The 21,905-nt window shown below is 39.6% G+C and overlaps 1 long non-coding RNA gene across 2 annotated transcripts in view; it reads right to left on the bottom strand.

Moving 5' to 3' along the window:
- The window catches only part of LOC133151900 (uncharacterized), a 40,444-nt gene extending 20,187 nt beyond the window's left edge, over positions 1–20,257 (bottom strand). Inside the window, exons 1-3 of one of the 2 annotated variants that reach the window (XR_009714014.1) lie at positions 20,144–20,256; positions 4,742–4,778; positions 1,069–1,134 (exon numbers count right to left, since the gene is read on the bottom strand). This is a non-coding gene — a long non-coding RNA (uncharacterized LOC133151900). Of the gene's footprint in view, positions 1–1,068; positions 1,135–4,741; positions 4,779–20,143 lie in introns of both variants that reach the window. The other variant, XR_009714015.1, reaches the window with a different exon arrangement.
- Between the last annotated feature and the right edge of the window lie 1,648 nt (positions 20,258–21,905).

Raw genomic sequence — 21,905 nt, 5'->3', positions numbered from 1 at the left:
CATGTCAAACTTTTAATATAGGTCATGGGTCAATGGGTAAGCAATTTTGAAAAAACAGACATGAAGAAAACTATTTAAGCAATAATAACTGTACACTATTCATCCTTTTAATTATAAAAGGATATGCATCTGTACATTTTTACTTTGTAATTTTCTTTTTATAATTTAATGTTCTAATTTTTTAAGGCAAGTGGTAAGGTGGCACCCTAGAACCCTCTGTTGATAAGTCATCACTGCTGACAGCCCTTTCATGATGTAACCGACAATCTTCCCACTTAATCTCAGACAGATTTACAATTCCTTTGACACGTTCTGATGAAACTGTGAGTACCCAAATATCAGCGGTGACATCCTTCATCATTTCTGTTTGATATGCATGCACCTCCAATGGCTTAGCGGTTCTGGTGTTGACTGTGTACGAGTGTGTATTTCCACTTTCAATGTGAGATTATGCATAAGTGTGTGTATTCATACATATGCATGCACTCATGTCTATCACTGTTTTTGTCTCCTTGTCTGTCTATAGCTTCTGGCCCACCAGCTCCACAAGTCATGTTAACATTAGCCTTTATGGGCACTGTGTGGCAAGCCTTAGACAGGGAGGAAATAAGGATGTGATAAATTAAGCAGTGAAGGGGGTCACCGTTGTCAGGGAAGGTTGGGGATATGAATATTGTCATACTTAGACTATGTGGGAGTGGCATTCTGCAGCTGAGGGGAATGGAAGCGAGGAGGCCAAGTGAGTGCTTGTCAAGTGGGAGAGGGAGTGGCGGGTCTAAGCTGGAGCATGACTAAAAGTGGAGGGGGCATGGTTATGTGTCACTCACTTTGAGTAGAGTTTCAAACTAATCAAAGAGTGTGCCGTATGTTTGCCACTCAAATTATACTTTCATGAGAAATTACTTTTCTCTTTGAACTGCGCATGCAAAGTATATTTTCAAGTGATTCAGATGGCATCCGCTCTTGTATTTACGTTAATGACAAGATGTATTTTTAGCATATTTATCAGGTGCGACATGTTTTGGTGATCGCTTCACGACGAAAGTTAAAAAGAATGGCAAGTCTTACCAGAATGTCTCTGAGATGAGCTTCAATTTTCGCATTATGTTGTGATTTCAGATCCTGTGATATGCACTAAGGACACAGATAGGGTTTCACAATGAGAGGATGGCACGCAATGTTCGGTAAGTAATAAAGGGTACCAATTCTGAGCAATGACAAGTACCACACTAATTTGAATCATCCATTTGATTTAAAAAAAAAAAAAGAAACTGTGAAAGGTCCACTAAAATCCTATCTGAGGATAAAAATTCTGGCGTACACTTTATAAGCAGCCGCGCATAGGGCAGCACGTCTGGGAAGAAAGACTAAAATATAAAAAAAAAACTCCCAGTCATTAGCAGTGTAGCTGCACCATGAAGGCACAAAATTGTTCCTTTTGCGTTCACTCTTTACCATACTGAAGTCGGTCTTTTGTCTTCATTCTGTTTCTTGTTGAATGGTAGAGTGAGAGTGAGCGAGAGAGAGAGAGAGAAAGAAAGATAAAGAAAGAAACAGAGGACAGCAGACATGCACGCACAAAACACCTTCCAATGTGCAAGTCCTGCTGGAATATTCCTGACTGAATTTAGAAAATCTAAAAGTTCAGATAAATTGTTCAACATTTGTATTAGTTGGCAGCTCAAACCCAGAAATCATAATTCAATACTTTTTCAAGAAATTTAAAGGTATTATTTCTAAATTCAGAAATTCAGTGCTTTTAAAAGTCTTTAAGACTCTGCAGGTATCCTGGTGTTATTTACCTTCGTACCCATTCATTTTGACAACACCTCTAGCCTGGACCTTCAGTTGTGTTTGATACATGGATTGTCGAACAGTTAACGAAGAGCGTGTCATTCTTATGCTGTCAATGTCATGCATTAGGGTCGAGCTCACCCCATCATAGAACACCACTTCAATTAGAAAATAAACCCACAAAACTACAATTGAGGACCACCACCAGCTGTTCTCTGAGTTATGCTCGATCACAACACCAGCCAATCAACCTTTGTGAATTATTTTAATATTATTTACAAGAATACCCAAGTATGTTCAACGTAAGGAGTATTGGCTTTAAGAGGCCTGAGTGTACGAGCTAAAGCCATGTGATGCCGAGACGTGAAGGTTATGACAGAGACTGCTTTGCTGTCACATGAATTTCCATAAGAAACACCCAAATCCAAAAGCACCCAGCTTTACTGATGGGACTCAGCTTCAGTTGATATGGCCGTGATGTGACACAGAACCTCATTTTAATGCGAAGTCTCGCAAGTGTTTTATGCAAATATACGCCCATGGGTGAACATGTAAGATGTCAGTATTTCATTTTGCATACCTATCCACAGTGCTGTTTATCTATGCCCATATTGGGGTGCAGAAGGTTAGCTTACAAGCTGTATTTTTCCATCGGGTTTGCTCAGAGTGGTTACGATTATGCTACGCTGACACTTTTGTTCCCGGTGGCCACGACAGCCCCCTTTCTTGGGCACCATGGACAGAACAGGATGGTTGTGACTCCTGAGACAATGCAGAGGGTCGGGCACATGAGACTGAACACGAATACCTGATACCTTAAAATCTTTACCACAACAATCACGCAGATGATTAACCTAATCAGCCATAGTAAAAAAACACATGTCTAGGCTGTCTTCTAATCATGTATATTCCGATGTTTTTTCCCCTCTGATCAGTTATCAGCTTCAGTGTTGCCATGCCAATGTAACTTCCTCGGTCAGTGGTTCTTAACCTTGTTGGAGGTACTAGATGTTTTTTACTGGTGCACAAAATGAGCCGTGCATGATCATCACCTTGTTCAAAGAACAAAACCAACAAAATGCATGAACTCACAACAAATTACATACCTGCAAATCAGTGTGCCTTTGCGAGACCAGTCCAGATATGCGTTGTCACGAATTTACATGATAAATCAGGTGTGTTCGGACCTCCGCAATGGAGACTCTGCTGAACCCATGAGACTGACTCACCAAACCCCTAGGGTTCGATCGAACCCAGGTTAAGAACCACTGGCCTAGGGTCATCAGAATCCCAAGTGTTAGTGTATAACAAGTACAGTTTGGACCGGGCCACTGTGGGTCATGCAGAAAAAATAATATACCAAAACTTACAGTATTTCGGTTTGCAGAGAAAGACACATGTAAAGTTACGACGGAAATTGTCTCACCTTTGCTAATAATTAACCCTCAAGCAATCAAAATGCGTAAAACACAGACCGTGCACGAAGACAGCTCTGCACGATATGTGGCGAGCGGCTGTTGATTTTGTGTTATGGATAGTCATATATTTTCATGCATTTGTTCTGTGCTACCTTATGTTGCCGCATTTCAGAAGGATGCTGCTAACATAGTTACACAAAAATGCGACTTCATGTTTTCTGTTATATATACACAAAATGCCATGGTTTTTGTGTCGCTCGTATCATTCATGTTCTTTTATTTGTTTTCTGTGGTGTCTGTTGGATGATTAAGACATACCCTAAAAAACATAATAAAGTGTCATTACTCTAGTTATGGTGTTGGAGTGACTCGCAAAAATTCACAGTGGATTTGCGTTTATTGTTATTGCATTTTATTAATCCTCTTTACAGACTAGAATTTTTAATAGGATATCTGAATTCCAAAATATTTGTTCGCTGCAGCACTGAAGTCATGCTACTTAGTCCACCGATTGTGGTCACAATATAAGGCAGAGTTTGTAGAAAAAAATATTGTTACTGCTCATATGCATTTTAAAGAGTTGTAAAATGATTCAATGATTCCACTCGTACTAGTCAGCGAGGAGCACCCTAATCTTCCTTGAGTCCACAAAGCTAAACAAGCTAAAAGCATTATCACCACGCAGCTTCGCAGAGATGAACATACAGCAATTTACCATCAATTGAATCTAATTGTACGAAACCAATGTTCAAAATAAAAAGTATAAACCAATGACAAAGTCTATTTGATTCTGTCTGAAAAGAAATGGAACAATTGATAATGGCTTGCAAGGCAGTATGGAAGGCCGAATTCTTTGCACGAAAACGAGACGGCTGTTGCATTTATCTCATTCTCAAGCAAAGACAACACACAACACAATTGCTTCATGCACAACAACGTAGATGTACAAAAATTGATCCATCATACACGCCAACTCATCTTCATAAACCTGCACACGCACGCACGCACGCACACACAACACACACACACACCATGCTGTGCCCCATTTCTGTTTAGGGAAAAAAGTAATTACTCTCTTTCCCTGCCTCAATGCCTTCAGAAGCCTCAGAGGGGTGATTCCCCAGTGAGCCAGTGAAATTCACTTAAACAGCTTTTGAGAGAGTAAGCAGTCTTATTTTGCACAATGAAACTTTGACTGCAAGAAAGAAATGTGTGAAGGTGGAAAAGCAAGAAGGTAAAGTAAGATGGTAAAGCTGTTGGGCAGCATTGTTTTTCTTTTTTTTTCATCGACATTTCACACACCTCTTTGAGTCTTTATTTTCCTTTACTACCCAAACAAAAAAAGTATGAGCTTTCAGCAATGGACAATAAAGCACAGATGCACAACATCCTGCTGTTTTTCTCAAAAGAACTGATTGAGCCCAGCATGTCGTGTGTGTTTGTGCATGTTTGTGTGAGTGTGTGTGTGTGTGTGTGTGTGTGTGTGTGTGTGTGTGTGTGTGTGTGTGCATATGTGTGTGCACGCTCACCTTCATTCCTTGACCTTCCAGAAGTTTTTCATCACACCTTCAAAAGCACACAACTCAACAGTTAGATACTCAACACCACTCCATTTCCAATATTTTTTTTCCTGTTGTGTCTCCTGAGATGGCACTTAAACACAACCCTTGGGATTACAACCCAGGGCAAAATTCCACTAGAACAAACTAGATTAATAATGATCGAAGTAAAGAATGCAGTGATGTGCCCACAATCCTCAGAGTCGGACGTTGGGATAGTCTGCACTGAAGGATGACAAGCAAGTTCTGTGACACACTGGGGAGATTTGCAGTGTTGTGCTGGAAATTTCATCACATTGCTTGAGTGCTAATATGTTTATGACATTGTGCGAACAATGAGTGCTCGCCTTGATACATTAAATGGATGCCCACAAGACATTGTGCCCAGTGCGTGGACAATCTTGATGTTTTTGATCATTATTTCAATGAATGAATTTGTGAGTAGAAATGTATATTCATCTCTGAGAACTATAGTTGTTGAATGGATGAACCCCCTCAGAAAACAACGTCGATGGGGATGTGTGTGTGTGTGTGTGTCTGCGTGCTTGTGTTCCTTTATCCGCGCTGCTTCATCTTTCATCTTTCTGTAGCCTACATGGGTATATAAATAATATAATTTGTTCAAGGGTGTGCGACTGCTTCTGTGTGATAACTTCCTCTCTCTATGATAATAAATCTAAAGAAGGAACAAAACGGCAAAAACATGAATAAGCTTGTTGAATTATGAATTAGAAGATACATGCCCCTATGGCTGCTCTAGAGGCTGATTAAAGCATCATGATTGTTTTGACATTCCTGGATGTTTTTGAGCCACTTCAGCTTTTTTGAGGAAGAACAACTTTATATGAGAAAGTAAGCCAAAATCCAACTCGCAAAACAGCTGCTCCCACAAAAGAACTAGATTAGGGGGTCACGAAACAAACAATAACCTCACTCACAAGACAACAGACCATTTAAAATGGGAGTTTGCTGTTTTAAAAATTGCTAGTGAGGTTTTGATTCAGCCTAACCAATCCGGAAGTTTAAGTCTCTGACCTCTAAACCTTGTGCCTTCCTGACATGCGCGAGTACAATTCTTAAACGTGATCATTCATGATTGCATATGATTAGGAAGGTGCATACTTATGATGTGGATGAACATCAGGTCCATGAGAGTATGGAGTGCCCACTCAAAGATGAGGGCTGCTTGGGGTGCATTTTATTGACTCTTAGGCTGCCATTTGGTATGTCCAAGAGACTAAAGCGGTGCTTCTCAGTTATTTTCTGTTATTCACCCCGAGGAAGGAGAAACTATTCCACGACCCCCCCAACCTTCCTCAGTAAATATAAATAGTATCATTTGTTTATAAAACATAAGTACACCTCTGCATAACATTGTGTCCTAATAAACATGTTCCCAGGGGTCACACGCATCCCCCCGTGGCATTGCACCGTGCACCCCCAGAAGCACTGGTTTAAAGGCAGATCCAGTTTCCAGTCACACTGCTAGCAGCTGGTCAGAATATAAATCTAGGTGGTGAGGGTGTAGTTGAATAGCTCCATCAGTCTGTTACTCAGGGGGTGGAAAGGCCTAATGCAGGTCTTCTTTAAGGCTTAGCCATCGAAAGACCTTCCCAAAGAACTAGGCTTCAAAGCTTCACTCATTGGTCTCTAAACAGCTCCTCTGGTGCAGCAAATAAGCAAAACATTTCACTGACCAGTTGCTCGGCAATGATGGTCGCGGCGCTTCAGTCAGGGCTGGCGTAGGCTTCGAGCCATTTTGTAAAACGGTTCATTGCTTTCCAGGATATAGCAATTCCGTTGCTCCATGGCCAGGAAGGGGCACAAATATATCAACATCCACATCCTCTGATGCTGATGATGGTACTACCATATTTTCCGGACTATAAGGCGCACCTAAAAACCTCACATTTTCTCAAAAGCCGACAGTGCGCCTTATAGTCCAGTGCGCCTTATATATGGACTAAATTCTACATTTAAACTGGCCCGAAGCATTGTGTCATAAAATCAATCATGAGTGTCCGGCTGATGACTATGAATCATGGATCAAAAAGATCATTGTTTTGTCATTATAAAGTAATTTGTTGTGTCTGAAGTTGAAATAAAAAAGATAAAATGGAGAATGATTTGATTTGGATTAAAAATCTGACATGATGCAACATGGCCTGTTTACTGCAGTCACAAACACCAATATCACCCTTCTTATTCATACAAGAATAACAACAATAAAACATTCTTTCCATTATTGATATATTGTTATTGTTTTCACTATTTTAAGTTATTATATTGTGATTGCATTAATGGTGCACATTATAGTCCGGTGTGCCTCATATATGGACAAAGTTTTAAAATGGGCCATTCATTGAAGGTGCGCCTTATAGTCCGGTGCGCCTTATAGTCCGGAAAATATGGTACTGCAAAGGGGTATGTGAGTGCTGAAACTCCTGTGTCAGTGATTCAGTGGCACATGGTGTATTTCCATTATATGGCGTATTAATGACATGGTGGAGTTGACCCAATGTCTACTTGGGCATTACGCTGTTTCCCATGTATGTTCTAAATGAGGTACAGTCCATGAGCTTGATCTAAGCTGCCCAATCACAGTTGGTGAATGGGTGTGAGGGTTAGATCTGATCACAGTTGACAGTTCTCCCACTGCGTCACCCACTTCAACAGCAGCTAAGAAGCTAGACTTTTTGGTGTCGGTGATAGGAATTAGAATGCAATAAGCTCTGGTTCTTTTGCACCGGAAGAATCCCTCAAAGGACCATCAATTGGCCTCTCTCATTTCACGCTGCGGTAACTGCTGGGCTGCGCCGGTGGCTTGCACAAAACATGTTTCCGACTCTCTGTGTCTTTCCCTTTAACCCTTATCCTAGTGTTTTACTTTTGTTTGCCCCCCATCTAGATTGGCTTTTTACAGTAACATGGAGCGGCTAATGTGGAGTAACCATTTTTTCAGCGTTTGAGCAAAAATACATTCAAAAATACGTTCTGACGTATTTGCCACTCAAAAGACTCCACATTGGCATCCCCACACTTCCATAGCGGGTTGTTTCTTTTAAGTTAATTACATCGATTTTTTCAAAAGTGACATCAGCTTTAGAAACATATTTTGCCAAGTCAACAGCGTAGAAAAACAAAACTTTTAAAGAGCTGTTTTCAGCTATGTACAGTGCACCTCGTTGGTCTGTGTGAAATCAGATGGAAAGCTGATTAGCTTATATAGAGACACCATCAGAGCTGTGTAAATGAGACAGTAAGAAACGGCAAAGGAGCTCATTAAAAACACAGATGGCGATGACACCCCTCCTGCACGGAATCTCGGGATGCTAGATAAAGTTCGTATTCTAGTGTATTGTCACCTCTGAGTAAACAAGCAGGGCGGCATGCCAGCAGCCTTACTTTGATTGCAGTGTCAAAGTATTCCTTTACAAAAGTGGAAACGCAAATTTTGTTATTAGCAGAAAAAATAAGAACATTATTTGGCAGGTTGAAAGATGCAAAACAGATTTGGAGGGTGATTATATCGTATTTTTGGTGCTCAAGTGAGCGGGGGTAAGTGCATCAAATATGTGAGGTGCTTTGAATTCCCACACTCGCTTTTATCTCAATGATTTCTTGTTTGCAAAAGGAGTTCTAGAGAATGGGAAAGATAGTCACAGACATGAAAAATAAGATAAGAGTGCAAATGATAAGTGGGCTCAACAATTTATGAAGGCAGTAGGCTAGGTGGAGAAAATTCTATTGAAGACAAAAGTGAAACACTGGTACTACAGTACCATGTACAAAAATGTCTGCACATCTCACAGATTGAATTTTAAGTTCACGCACTTACACGCACACAGACACACACATTTGAAATAAGCGGGATGCATGATGAGCTCAATCCATCCATTTTCTACACCGAATATTCTCATTAGGGTCTTTGGAGTGCTGGGGCCTTTCCCACCAGACTTTAGTAGACGAGTAACACGGTTCCGGCCTAGAGTGGTCGCCAACCAATTGCTGGGCACATATAGATGAACATAGAAACACACCCTTTCTAATAATATGCCTTTGTTTGAATGCATTTCATTATTCAGCTCTTTCCCACTTGAACTGCATGCATTCAGTTGTGTGTTTGACATTTTGACGGCAGTTTGTTGGCTCATTTGACATACAATTGATTGGTTAATTGAACTTAGGAACTCTTTCATGTTTCGACATGTCTTCCTGGATAGATGATGACGATGACATGTTTGAAGAAGAAAGTTCCGGCTGTAATCATGACATCCTGTCAGCTTCAAATGGATTAGTGCTTGATTTTTGTGGCTGCTCACGGCTCAGTTGTGAGGGAGTGGCGGGATGACAGGAGTGGGTTGGAACACAGCAAAAGGCAAATGCATTTTTGAGAAGGTGATTTGAAAATAGGAGGATGCAGAATTTACTATTATGCAAGAGAGAAATTGGTTTGAAGTTTTTAAGATGCGTTTTAGAGGCCAATTGGCCCATAAAAGTCTTGTCTTGCAAAAATACAGCTAAATGTTTACCTTGATTAAATATAAACAATTTAGGTTCATTTTGGTCTGTATGCTTGAAGGACTTGCATGTTGCCAGCGTGCAAATAAGGGTGTTACTGGAGCTGCAAATTATTTTTGGACTGTGCCATCTGTTTATTGTGATACATATGAGATGAATCATGCAGTAAATATTTAGTTTTCAAGTAGTGGTTCGTGAGATTTGAACAACGATTTTATTTGGTAGGTCAAAATTAGTTTAGTGTTTGGTTAATATAACACGGGCATTGCATTAATGATGCTTTTGTTTCGTAAACATTCTTTCAAACAATAAGATACACATTTGTCAGTTATATTTAAATGTAACCACACCTAATTACACATTATGTTGCTCATAAAGAACAATCATTGTCATAAAGAACTAATGGTAAACATGCATGATATAATTATAACTGGTGTAATAACACTAGAGGAATGATGAGAGAAATTCCCACAGAAATGCAATGGGCCTGCTAATTGTTACATTGCTAAAACAAAGATTTATGAAGAATGCAGGTTGAGCTTGGCTTAAAGCTGCAATGCGGAATGTCATTTGCTAGAATTTAGCTCTACACAGTAGCTACACAGAGCATATAATAGTAGCATAAGGAAAAAATATTTATCTTCTCTACGGTTGTGTGGCAGACTTGAAATAAGGTGACAACATTCGTATAAGGAAGCAGTACTGTAGTTTGCACACTCAAATGCAATCTTAAATAGGAACCAGGCTGGGATAGGAAATGAGCTGTCACAAACTCTAACTAAACCCCAGTCACATCTTTAGGCGACAGTAAAAACAACAACCCACCCGTGACGCCCTGACTTGCCCACATTAAATGCCTTGGTTAACAAGTGTATTAACATTGGATCCATCATGACAATGAATCATTACCAACATAAGGGCTTCGTATAAACCTCCTCAAACACACAGTTGCATTTAATTTCAGATTTGAGTAATCCTGAGACAATACACACCATGAATCAAATATAGGAATAATGTTTCTGGAATCACGCAAATGTTGGCATTGATTGCAAGGGAGTCATTTGAATAATCACACAGTGTATTTTCTTTCAATAAGTTGTAAAAGTTGTAAAATGAAAAACCAATAAAAGTTCAGTAAAGCAAAATTTTAGGATTAATAATTAAGTTCACTTATATGCAATCAACATTTACTTAAAGAGGCTTGAATTTCTTTCTGAAAATAATGTTTCTGGAATCACGCAAATATTGGTATTGATTCCAAATTAAGGTTATTTGAATAACCACAGTGTATTTTCTTTCTATAAACAATAATGTTGCAAAGTTATAAAATGAAAAAAAGCAATAAAAGGCCAGCAAAGCTCAATTTTAAGATAAATGATTAAGTTCACTTACTATATCCAACCACAGATGTTTTCATCCATTAAAACCCAGGAAACCTCAAGTCTGTGCATTAAGAAATGGATAAATATCTTATTTCACATTACGAACGCACGTGTAGCCCTGTAAAACTTGAAAACTTGTGATACAAAAATTGACAAGAGTGTATTTTTCTTGTCCACACGTAAATAGAAGTTAACAAACTGAAACAGAACTGACAAAGTGTGTATGACAAACAGAACAGTCTGTTATAGCTGCTTGTCAAGAAAATGAAACAACCCGGAACTACCCTAACAACCTGAAGTAGCTTAACTAATGACTTCACAAGCACTTCTTCTGTTTTATGTTTCCAGATGTTCAGAGGTGTTGTCTTGTTTTATTTTGATCTGTGGGAGAGGAAGCACAACAAAGAAGAAAACAAGGTCCTGAAGCGCTCCCCCGAGAGAGTGCTGATGTGCGCCGACTTAGTGCCTCCAGGGACGTCTACCATCCTCCTTCACCCACTTCGGGGAGTCATCTGTCCCCAAAGACTCGGGCCATGTACCAGCTCTGTGCAATAACTAGGGCATCAGGGAGGAAACTTCTCAGCATCATTAAAGGAGTGTTTGCGGCTTACGCTCTGACTTGGTGCATGCATGATGTTTGTGTGTGTATGTCTGTTTTCATCTTTCACCCAAAAGCTACTTTTAGGAAGAACGTTCAATAACTTGCAATTGATCCAGAAATGTCTTTCACAGCCTACTCTATTTCCATAAACTGTTGGGAAAATGTCTTTGTATAGTGATTGTGCGGGGGATTTAAACATAAGAATACACCAAAGTTTCAGTATCAAACTCTGACATTTAAAAATAACACTGCATTGACATCAACACATTATCTTGTTGTGAGATCCTGCGAAAAAGTCAAACGTGAGTTCAAGAAAGATAATTGGCCATTGAGTCATTACAGTAAGTCACTGAATAAACGGTACCTCTACAGCAGTGGCTTCTTCTTGACTCCCCGTTCCATAGTTGTAGAAATAGCAAGACTGAGGCCCCACTCAATTTGCAAAACATGAAATAACACTATACATGGAAGCGTCCCATTGGACTCCTTTCCCTCTTTGCAGTTCTGACAAAATATTGACACTGTAGAAAAAAGCCAGATGCATTTCCACACATGCATCACACACTTTGTCCTTCTGAATGATTAATATATTGAAAGGGGTGTTTGAGTAGAATGTTGCACTAACCTAAAATTATTTTATTTTGGTACTTAGTGAGGTGCCTGTTGACTTTGGGTACGCTGGAACCCTTTGTTGCAAAATTTTAACAGCATTATACTGCATATGTGTTATGCAGTATATTATTGTAAAACGCATTTAAAATGTACGGTAATTTACGACAGTGTTAATGTAAACAATGTTGCATCATGGGAAAGAGCACAGAAAGTGAGGGGAAAATAATGTTGGTTTAAAAGAGTTGTATCACGTTAAATCAACCTGATTGAGATTTTAGCCAAGTTAAAATAATAATTTCTCACCAAAAGCACCCAAAGTGGTTTTCCTGCTCAATCCTTCTCTCTAAGTAGCATGGCTCCAGCAACCAATATCCATATCCTGAAGACAAGCAGACTAAGGATATGGGTTACTGGAACTATGTCCTGTGGTCTGATGAGACCAAGATAAACATATTTGGTTCAGATGGTGTCCAGTGTGTGTGGCGGCAACCATGCCTAAAGGGGTTACAGCGGTGCTGGAAAGTAATGGTGGCCACACAAAATATTGACATTTGGGTCCAATTTTGACATTTTCAGTTGGGGGGTACTCACTTTTGTTGCCAGCGTTTTATACATTCATTGTTGTATTTTGAGTTACTTTGAAGTAACAATACATTTACTTTGCTATCCAAGCTCTACAGTGACTACTTGCCAGTCTCAAAGTGTCATTTCTTCAGTGTTGTCCCATGACAAGATATAATTAAAACATTGCAGAAATGAGAGGGGTGTACTCACTTTTGTGAGTTACTCTATATAGCTAGAGAGAGGGGAGAGAGAGAGCGAGAGAGCGAGAGAGAGAGAAGGAAAGAAAGAAGGAAAGAAAGAGAGAGAGAGAGAAATCTAATAGGAGCCAGCAGTTTCACAGAAATTTTAGTCAAATTCAACTGCTAGATGTTCTCAGGGTTGAGAATTACTATGATGACATGGAAGAACCCAGCATCACCTCCATAAAATGCACGAGCTATGTCAATTGGATTAGACGTTTAATTGTCTTAAATGTAATTAACATTGTCGACATGTAACTCAGAAAGACCTGAGACCCAGTTTCAAATCTTGCTCCTAATGTAAATATGAAGTGTGGAAATCAAATCACAGTCTAATTTCTATTTTGGTAATAATAATTTAAGACATGTTAACACTTAAAAGTGTACTGAAATGCATTCTATTTGCAAGATCAAGGGATAAGTGCACCATCCCTTACTGGTTCCCCATTTCCTCATAGTGTGGTGGCACACAGACGCACTGTTCCATTTCCTTTGACTTCCTGGTGCATCAGCCACCTGAGGCGGACTCATAAAAGCAAAGATCTAAGACTTTAATTCACATGATTTCATTAAAGATGTGTGATTGCATTAAGGCCTCCTTATGCAGCCACTGCTGGGAGAGAGCGACAGTGTGCGTGCGTGTGCATGCGTGCTTGCGCAGTGTTAAATTAATTCAGGGGATTTCCGTGCTTATTTCGTCACTTAATTAACCAGAGTGCATCATATGCTTTTCGTTTTCTCTTGTTTATCTTGTAGCCACAGAGGTACAGAGGCTTTTGAATGTCTTGAATATTTTAGTACTTGTTATTTTAACCGCAATCAGTATAGAAGCATATTTTGTATTTTCCTTTATCCTTACGTATTATAGTTTGACTATCCTATTGATATCATGTAATATTTGAACAATACTACAATAATCTTCACACACTGCGGGTATTTCTAAAAGGTTCACTCAAAAAAAGATATTCTACCCTTAAAGATTCTATACAATGGAATGGACCTTCTCAATTACCCCTGGCTTGTTTTAATTACAGTCAATTAAGTTCAGACAGTTAGAGACATCAGACCCCTTCATCAACAATTTCTTTCAGATGATTATGAAGCACATTTCATCTCCACACACAACATCCCCCAGAGGGCTAATTGAGTCTTGGATGATTCTACCGTTGTTTATTTAGCCCTGATTACACTTGGGAGAAAAGGCCTCAATTAAAAATCAAAGCTGTAATGATCTCGTCTTAAATGCCAGCCATGTTCACCAACGGCCTTCGATGGAAAGGTCACCGGTGCTCGCAACTAGCCTTTTTTTTTCTTTTCACCACATTTACCACTGAAGCAGAGAACAGGAGAGGGAGTGAGTGGCCTCCATAAGCACTAAACAGCATAAATAATTAATCACACAAACTTTCTTCTTTGAGACATCAGGGAGAAGGACAACAAAGTTACTCATTTAAAGGTGGTAAAATGAGATGTTTATTCTGTTTACATCACAGGCCGTCCTCTGGGCTACAGCCATATCAAAGCCCGATTGTCATGCTGACATCAACTACCAAGAAGGGGCTGGTGAATGTGGAAGAATGTGTTTTTAGTTTGAATTTAGTTGGGAGAAAATGCATTTTAACTTTGCTCATTTGTTTCCCATTGTTTACCTATAGGCGACAAATCACTACAACTGATTGCTATATCAATTCTGCTGTTTTAAATGACTCCTCGCTTTGATTGCTTCGTCATTGCTATTTGCTGATTTGTTTTGAAAATAATTTTCTGTACATGACTAAAAGGTGTCAAGGACAGAAGATAGGCTCAGCAATCTATTTATCTTCTTTCAAACTTTTGAATTAGGTTTCAGAATCTCATAGATGGTGTGAGTGAGCGTTGTCTGGAGTACCCGTGGCAGCTTGGATTGTGATTAGGCTAGCTTTTCATCTCCAGTTTCTTCAGGTTGCATCAGTGTGACTTGTCACCAACATATCCTTCCTTGCTGAAAACCCAGGGGGTCTAAACCAACATTTCTCTCCTTTCAAATCATTTCCTTTGTTTCACAATAACATCATTGTCAGCACGGCACCATGCACACATTCAGCTGTCAATGTAGCTAATGTTGACATCCTGCAGAGCTGCAAATACAAGTTGCTTTGCTTCCTCTGTGTCAGAGATCACCTTGGAAAAATCATGTTCCTCTTCTAATTGTCACCAGGAGAATATCAAATATTTCTTGAGGCATGATTCACCCTCCTGTTCAACCTTTCATAGAAACATAAGTCTTTTACTGTCCGTTACCGCTCAAGCAACAATTTCAAAATGACATTGATCACAAACATGCTTTACTGTTCGATTGTAAACTAATTTATCTACTTTTCTGTGACACTTATCCCACCAAGAAGGTGTGGGCATACATTTCACACTGATGAACGAGAGGATCACCTCCCTCAATTCACAAGTGGCGGGGATGTACCCTGAACGTTGTTTGTGCCACTGCAGTTAAGGACATAATTCATAATCATCATTCACAAACACATAAAACAACACACATACACAAGCCATAGTAAAAACCTCACACACAAGTGAAATGCTTTGATACACACATATGAAATGTTAAAACTGAAATGCTTCTACACGCTAGCGAAATGTTCTCACACACACACACAACTAAAATGCTTTCACACACACACAACTGAAATGAGTGGTGTTCTGTTACTGGTTTTCTATGCTCATCATGGATGGTCCATGAAGAAGACTATGTTCTTCAGGGTGTCCATATGTGTACTTGGCACCAGGGCACCCGAGCCCGCAGTTGGATGATCAATTTAGTTGTCGTGTCATTGGATTTGCGACTGCATGTTTTAGACACTTAGGTGAAGAGAGGGACGAAGCTAACAACCAATCACCACCTCGTGGTGTGTCGCCTCCGCTAGTGGGGGAAGATGACCAAAAGTATTGTGAGACTTCCGGACTATAGTGAAACTACGCTTATATTTTGAAAGTATTTTATTATCATGCTCAAATATTTCAAACAAAGACCATTTCAACAAAATAATTACAAAAGCATATTGACGTTGAAGGAATGGGGGTCGAAATACAAAAAGTCCTGCCTAGCTACAAAAACAGATATGCTCAAACCTCATTGAATAAAGTACATAAACAGAAAAGTATATTCACATATTAAATCAAAAAAAGAAACATTTTAAGCATATAATTATACCGACACACCAATCAATAAAGAAGACATAACTAGACATTTTTGATAGGTGGTAATGACAAAGGTTTTTATAACTTTATGATCTGATATATATTTCTGAGCGCTTTGAAATAACAAATGTTTTTTGATATATTCCCTGAATAGCTTAATGACCCTTAAGGAACTGTTTAATGCATGCCTGATGATTCTCTAAATCACGGACACTGCCAAAGTCGTCTAAAAATGTTCAGTACTTGATTGTATCTTATGTTTTGACTAATGCTAGACGCCAGCTTTTCGATTACTACTGAACGTTCTGCACAGAGGGAGATATTTTGCCTAACAAAGAAAGATGTGCTTGGAAGCATGATTAAACTAAGAATATAATGACGTAAGCAAAGACATGGAGTATCAAAAGAACAAACAAACAAAAACATGGTAAGTGGTGAGAACAAACTTTGCATAGTCAGGGAACATTAATAAATTGACGATGTCACAGCCAAAAGCTCACATAATTCCGTACAAAATGACAAAATTGAAAGAATGACCAATGGGTGAGGTGCGACAGTGTAAGAATGGAGCAGAATGTTTACAGGAAGATCACTTGGAGATAAAAACCAGCAGGTGCCAGAGGGAGACAGCCAAGGACTCGGCCAAAGATGATCGCCAAGGCCGAAAGACGAGATGGAAGACAACAGCCCCCACACACACCGAATCGCCCATAATCAGCACCCAACCCCATGGAACCAGCTCTCACCGAACCAGCACCCACCCCCATTGAATCAAACTCTACTGCGAACTTGCCCCACCCCAAAGACTCATCACCCATCAAACTCGGCCCACACCAGCATGTGCAACTGAATACAAGCTGACCAAAGAACCTTGAACGTTGCCTTTTTTGAATGGAGACTTTCTGCTCTTGAAGGGCCCAGCGCTGTATTGTACTTTCCTGAAAACAGAGCTTTCTTAACAAGAATTGTGATTGAACTCAACCAACCTGTGTAAGTCTAATTTCTGCTTCAGTGTCTTAGCATTTTCCTAAATCTGAAGAAATCAAACGAGCACGCAGTGAGTAAGTAAATTGGATAACAGGTGATTGGGAATGGCTTTTGCCGTGAGGCGCAGATAGCGCGCTCCCTAAATTGTGGACAAAATCCAACAACGTTCTAGTTTTTAATTTTATTTTTGGATTGTTAAATTCGTTATTTTATAGTGTGAGCTCATTTTAAGCCTAATTTAAAAACAGATCAAGTATGCATGCTCAATTACTAATAAACACTGTCACCCAAGGCATGGAAGAAATACCTAAACCAAATGGATATTTTTATCTTATTGACAAAAAAAACAGCAACCTCTCTCCAAGTCCACCTTTCACTGCTTCTACTCGTCCTCAACCCGTCTTGCTACCAAGAGCACACAGTAAATAAAGATAATGTGATATTTTCTCCTGAGTTCATCTTGTGATGTAGTGCCATGTTTGGCTTGTTGTACAACTGCAGCTGCAGAACTCTGCGGCTAGTTTGATTAATAATAGCTTTTCTGAAAGCAGTTTCAAGGTTAGTGTTCACTGAAAAGTTTATAGCTTCCTCATCGGAAGTGATGAGCATGCAGACAAGTCTTGTAAATGGGAAGCTTATGTTTGGTTTGCTGTTAAAGCTGCTTCATACTCACAGTCTCCATTTGATTTTGTCTCTTCCTCTCAGCAGCTGACTGATTCTTTGTCAGACTATCAGTCCTCTCACCTCACGTATTGTCTTTGGCTTGTCATAAAAACCTGTTCATTTCACCAAAAATCTCACAAGGTGTGCACACAGAGGGTAATGACATCACGATGAATTTGCAAGCCCAGCCATACACGCTTGAGATGGCTATTCTCTCCGACTAATTAAAATAGCAATAATTGCCATCTTATAGTGCACTGGTATCTAAATTACGGCACACCTGTCAATTGCGGCCCGTGGTCCATTTTTAATAGGCCCGCAAGAAATTTTATAAAGAGAATAGAATATGCCCCGAGAAGATATTTACCCTAAGAGACTAAACAACAGCAGAACCAAAGAAGCAAAAGTTAGAAAGTGAGCATCACGGCTCCCACTGAGTGCAATGCCGTTCCCAATTTTGGTGAGTAAGATGTATTCCACAGTACCTGTGTGTTAATAAGCATTTATGTGCATGTACACATGCGACACATATCAATAATGCTCATCAATTCTGTAACTAGCCTATCACTTGCGTTTTTCTTGTTAACGCACAAAGAACACACCGCTGTGCACAGTGCACACGCAAAGTCATCTGATCTCATCTGATGCGGATTTGCTCCTTGATGAAGTGACATTCGTAACGGATTTTTGGCTCAAGTGCCATCGGGTCACCACCGGAGCTTGATGGCCCAGCACAGCTGATAATCACCAGAATAATTTACTAAAATTACCGTAAATTCCGGACTATAAACCGCACCGGACTATAAACCGCACCAGCTAAAATTGGGGGATATTTTAGGTTTTTTCTTATATAAGCCGCACCGGACTATAAACCGCACGTGCACACGCGTTTTTTTACAAAGAAAGACCGTTCACAGAAAGCCTTTTTAAAGTTTTTATAATATATTTTAACATGTCTTTCTCAACATTGCCTGTGACGAAGGGTTTAGAGCCCTTTGACGCAGGTCACCTAGCGTGCATTCCTACTAAAGCTCATAATAGTCACAAGCAACACAGCCAGAATAAGCAGCAGCCATAGTAGTGTTTCAAAATAGTATTTTTGTTGTTGTTTTTTTCTTCAAGATACCGCAGTGTATAGAAGTGATCAAGTCATCACAAAAACCACGAGAAAAATCCTTATATAAGCCGCAGCTGACTATAAGCCGCAGGGTTCAAAATTTTGGAAAAAAGTCGCGGCTTATAGTCCGGAATTTACGGTATATACATTTCTTTTATTAAGTCCAGTTCAGTCTGTCAGGGTTGCCATTAATAGGCATGATGATAAGCCTAAACTTAAATAACAAGCTTGACATTTCCCCTTCATTATTTTTTCTCTGTATTGTAAATCCTATGTTCAACAAGAAATCTGAAACTGCTGTTCTGAGTATGGGCTCCCAAAGCTATTTATGAATAAATAAGTAATGACCCATTCGTGGAAAGCTGTGATGAATGCAGTGTTGTCTTTCATTATATTCAACAATAAAACATATTTTACCCCATTTAATTGATTTTTCTAACTTTAATACACTAATGTTAATGGTATATACCTACTTTCCACTAAGTGGCCCACCATATCCTAATTATTTTACATATGTGGCCCTGATTTATGTGGAAAAAGGTTTGGACACCCCTGCTGTAGTGGATGGGTTGCACTACACTGTTAATGTTGTTGGAAGACATTCTGTGTGATTTTAAGCCAATGCTGTGCCTGCTAAATTACACTTTACAAAAAATCTTAGTCTATGAGAACACTTCTTTGCTATCAATGATTTACTATCTACCATGTTTTAGTGGCTTCTAGTATATGTTCAGCTCATTTGCTATTGCTTTACGGAGTGGTTGCACACCAATCATTTGGCTTTCCACTCAGGTATAATTTTGTTTTTGTTGGCCTTTGTATATTTGACTGTGATATTAGTTTTTGCTAAAAGTACAGCTTGGATGTACTCATATGCGGTACCTTCCTCACTTCTCTAAATGTATAAACTCGAATTTAATATGGCCAGGAAGAGCCTGATAATTTGGAACGACTGCACACCACTGTTAGTACACACAGATGCACAGTTTTGATGTGGCTGAGATTGGACAAAGACTCATATTTCCCTACTTATCATATTTTACTCACACCAAAGTATTGTGTCCCTTCTCCAATGCCCTGGTAATCCTTTTCCACTTTTTCAGCTGTATAACTGGCAGTAAAATAGTGGGGTTTGGGATAAAGGGGATAAAGGACAACTATATTGCAAGGGACCTTATTGTTAAACATCACATCAGTACATATTTAAAGTTGTGTGTGTGTGTGTGTGTGTTGCATCATTTTAAGTTCAGTAATTGCATACATTTACCAGACAAATATGAAGCATAAGTAACTAAGTAAAAGTAAATCAGTAACTGAACTGGGTGTTTAAACATAAGCATATGCCAAACATAAACATAGACTTTGCCTTTGTGATTACTTCAAATTAATTGAGTCACTCAAAGTTCAGATGAACACAGCTTGTAGGTCAAACCAAACATTTCAAACAATTAAGCATTAACCAACTTTAGAACAATAGCATCCAAGTCCATTCCTTACCAGTTGCGTGTGACCAGGAACTACTTTCTCTGTTTAAGCTTTGTTTTTCTTTCAGTCTTTCCCTTGTTTGTTCCCCCAGCTCACATGCTGGTCTGTAGGCAATATGGTTGTCCCTGGCATCTGACAGGAAGCTTGGTGAATTGTGTTGTGGGTGTTTTTTCTCTGCCTCCTGCAGGTCTGGAGGTGGACTAGTGGATATTTTGACTGAATGATCTCTGCCTCTGTCAGTTGACGTGACAGTGCCCTTGGAATTTTAAGATGCCTTTGACCCAGTAAAAAGTATCTGCGACCATCTTTTGGGTCCAGAATCTCCAGAAAAAAATCACTGGTCTATATAATTTCTACTATAATCACTGACTTGATATAATACTGAGAGTAGGTTGATGACAAAATTGATTTAAATCAATTGTAGCAGCGATTAGGCTCCAGCAAGTGGTCTAAATAGGTTCTGAATCCACTGCAAGTACTCTGTGTATTCTTGTGTGTTCCCTTGGTTGAGAGCGCACATTTATATACAGAACGCTGAGATTTAAGGAAAGAAAGGATTTGTATTGTCATACAGAGCAGAGTTTTCATATGCATATGCAACAGCACGTTTTCTTATGGAAACTGCATGCACACTTATGCTCCTCAAGTGTTTCTGGTTGTTTAACTTTTCTTAGTAGTTTTGTATGCCAGCATGCATGAATGACTTTGTTGAAATGTGTGCGCATATGTGTGTGTGAGGCAGTGGGAATGAGCAGTCTGTCATGCCTGAGAGGGAGCCAAGCCTGTTTAAATTGCCTTCTGGCTTCCAAGCCTCTCATCTGCAAACTGGCACCTCTTCTGCACTCGTTCACTTCGCTCCATCCTCTCTTTGCTAAGTATGTCCGCCTCTGTCTTTCCTCCTGTTTTGTATTGTATGCCTCTCGTCTGCCGAGCCCCGACTCTTTATTTTATTTATTTATTTGACCGCTTTTCATGCCTCACTATTATCTTCCACTTGTCAGTTCATGACAGGTTTTTTTTGCTACCAACCGTCTATGTTCGAACAACACTATCATCTTTGCAGTGATAACCAATGTGTATTCTAAAGTCTCAAACACTGTTGAATCCTACAACTTATGTAATGTGTCCTACTCGCAAACAGAGCAAAATCACATTAAGCTTGTGCCTGTGACTAATATTCTGTTAACAATAATGTCAGTAGCACACAATAGCCAGACATTAGCCACAGTAATAGGTCAGGAAATTGCAACATGATGACTATTCAAGGACAAGTTTACCTTTTATACAGATATAACAAATGTTCCATATGTATTCTTTGTGTGCTGTTGACACTGTATTACTTAACCGATAATGCAAAATTGTCATTGACTACTTTTACAATAAGCTCCACTTGCCACTAGAGGTGTCAATCAAATGCAGTGTCACTCCAATTGATCCCTGAACACAATGCATTCCGTAACACTGGCTCACCTCTTTCCTGTCTTTAAGGTAAATTTTTATCCATCCGTTTATTTTCAACCGTTTATCCGGAGTCGGGTCAGGGGCCAGCAGCTTCAGTAGGGAAGCCCTCCCCTGCTACTTCGTCCATCTCATCCCAGGGGGTCCCAAGACGCTCTCAGGCCAGCATCGTGTCCTCGGTCGTTCCCGGGGCCTCATTCCAGTGGGACATGCCTGAAATACCTTACAAGGTAAGCGTCCAGGGGGTATGCGAATCAAATTCCCAGGTCAAATCATCTAGTTACTCTCAACATGGAGGAGCAGTAGCTCGACTGCG

The sequence above is a fragment of the Syngnathus typhle genome, linkage group LG3, assembly GCF_033458585.1.
Source record: "Syngnathus typhle isolate RoL2023-S1 ecotype Sweden linkage group LG3, RoL_Styp_1.0, whole genome shotgun sequence".
In the NCBI taxonomy this organism is placed as follows: domain Eukaryota; kingdom Metazoa; phylum Chordata; class Actinopteri; order Syngnathiformes; family Syngnathidae; genus Syngnathus; species Syngnathus typhle.
This window is presented reverse-complemented; position numbering and strand designations above follow the sequence as displayed.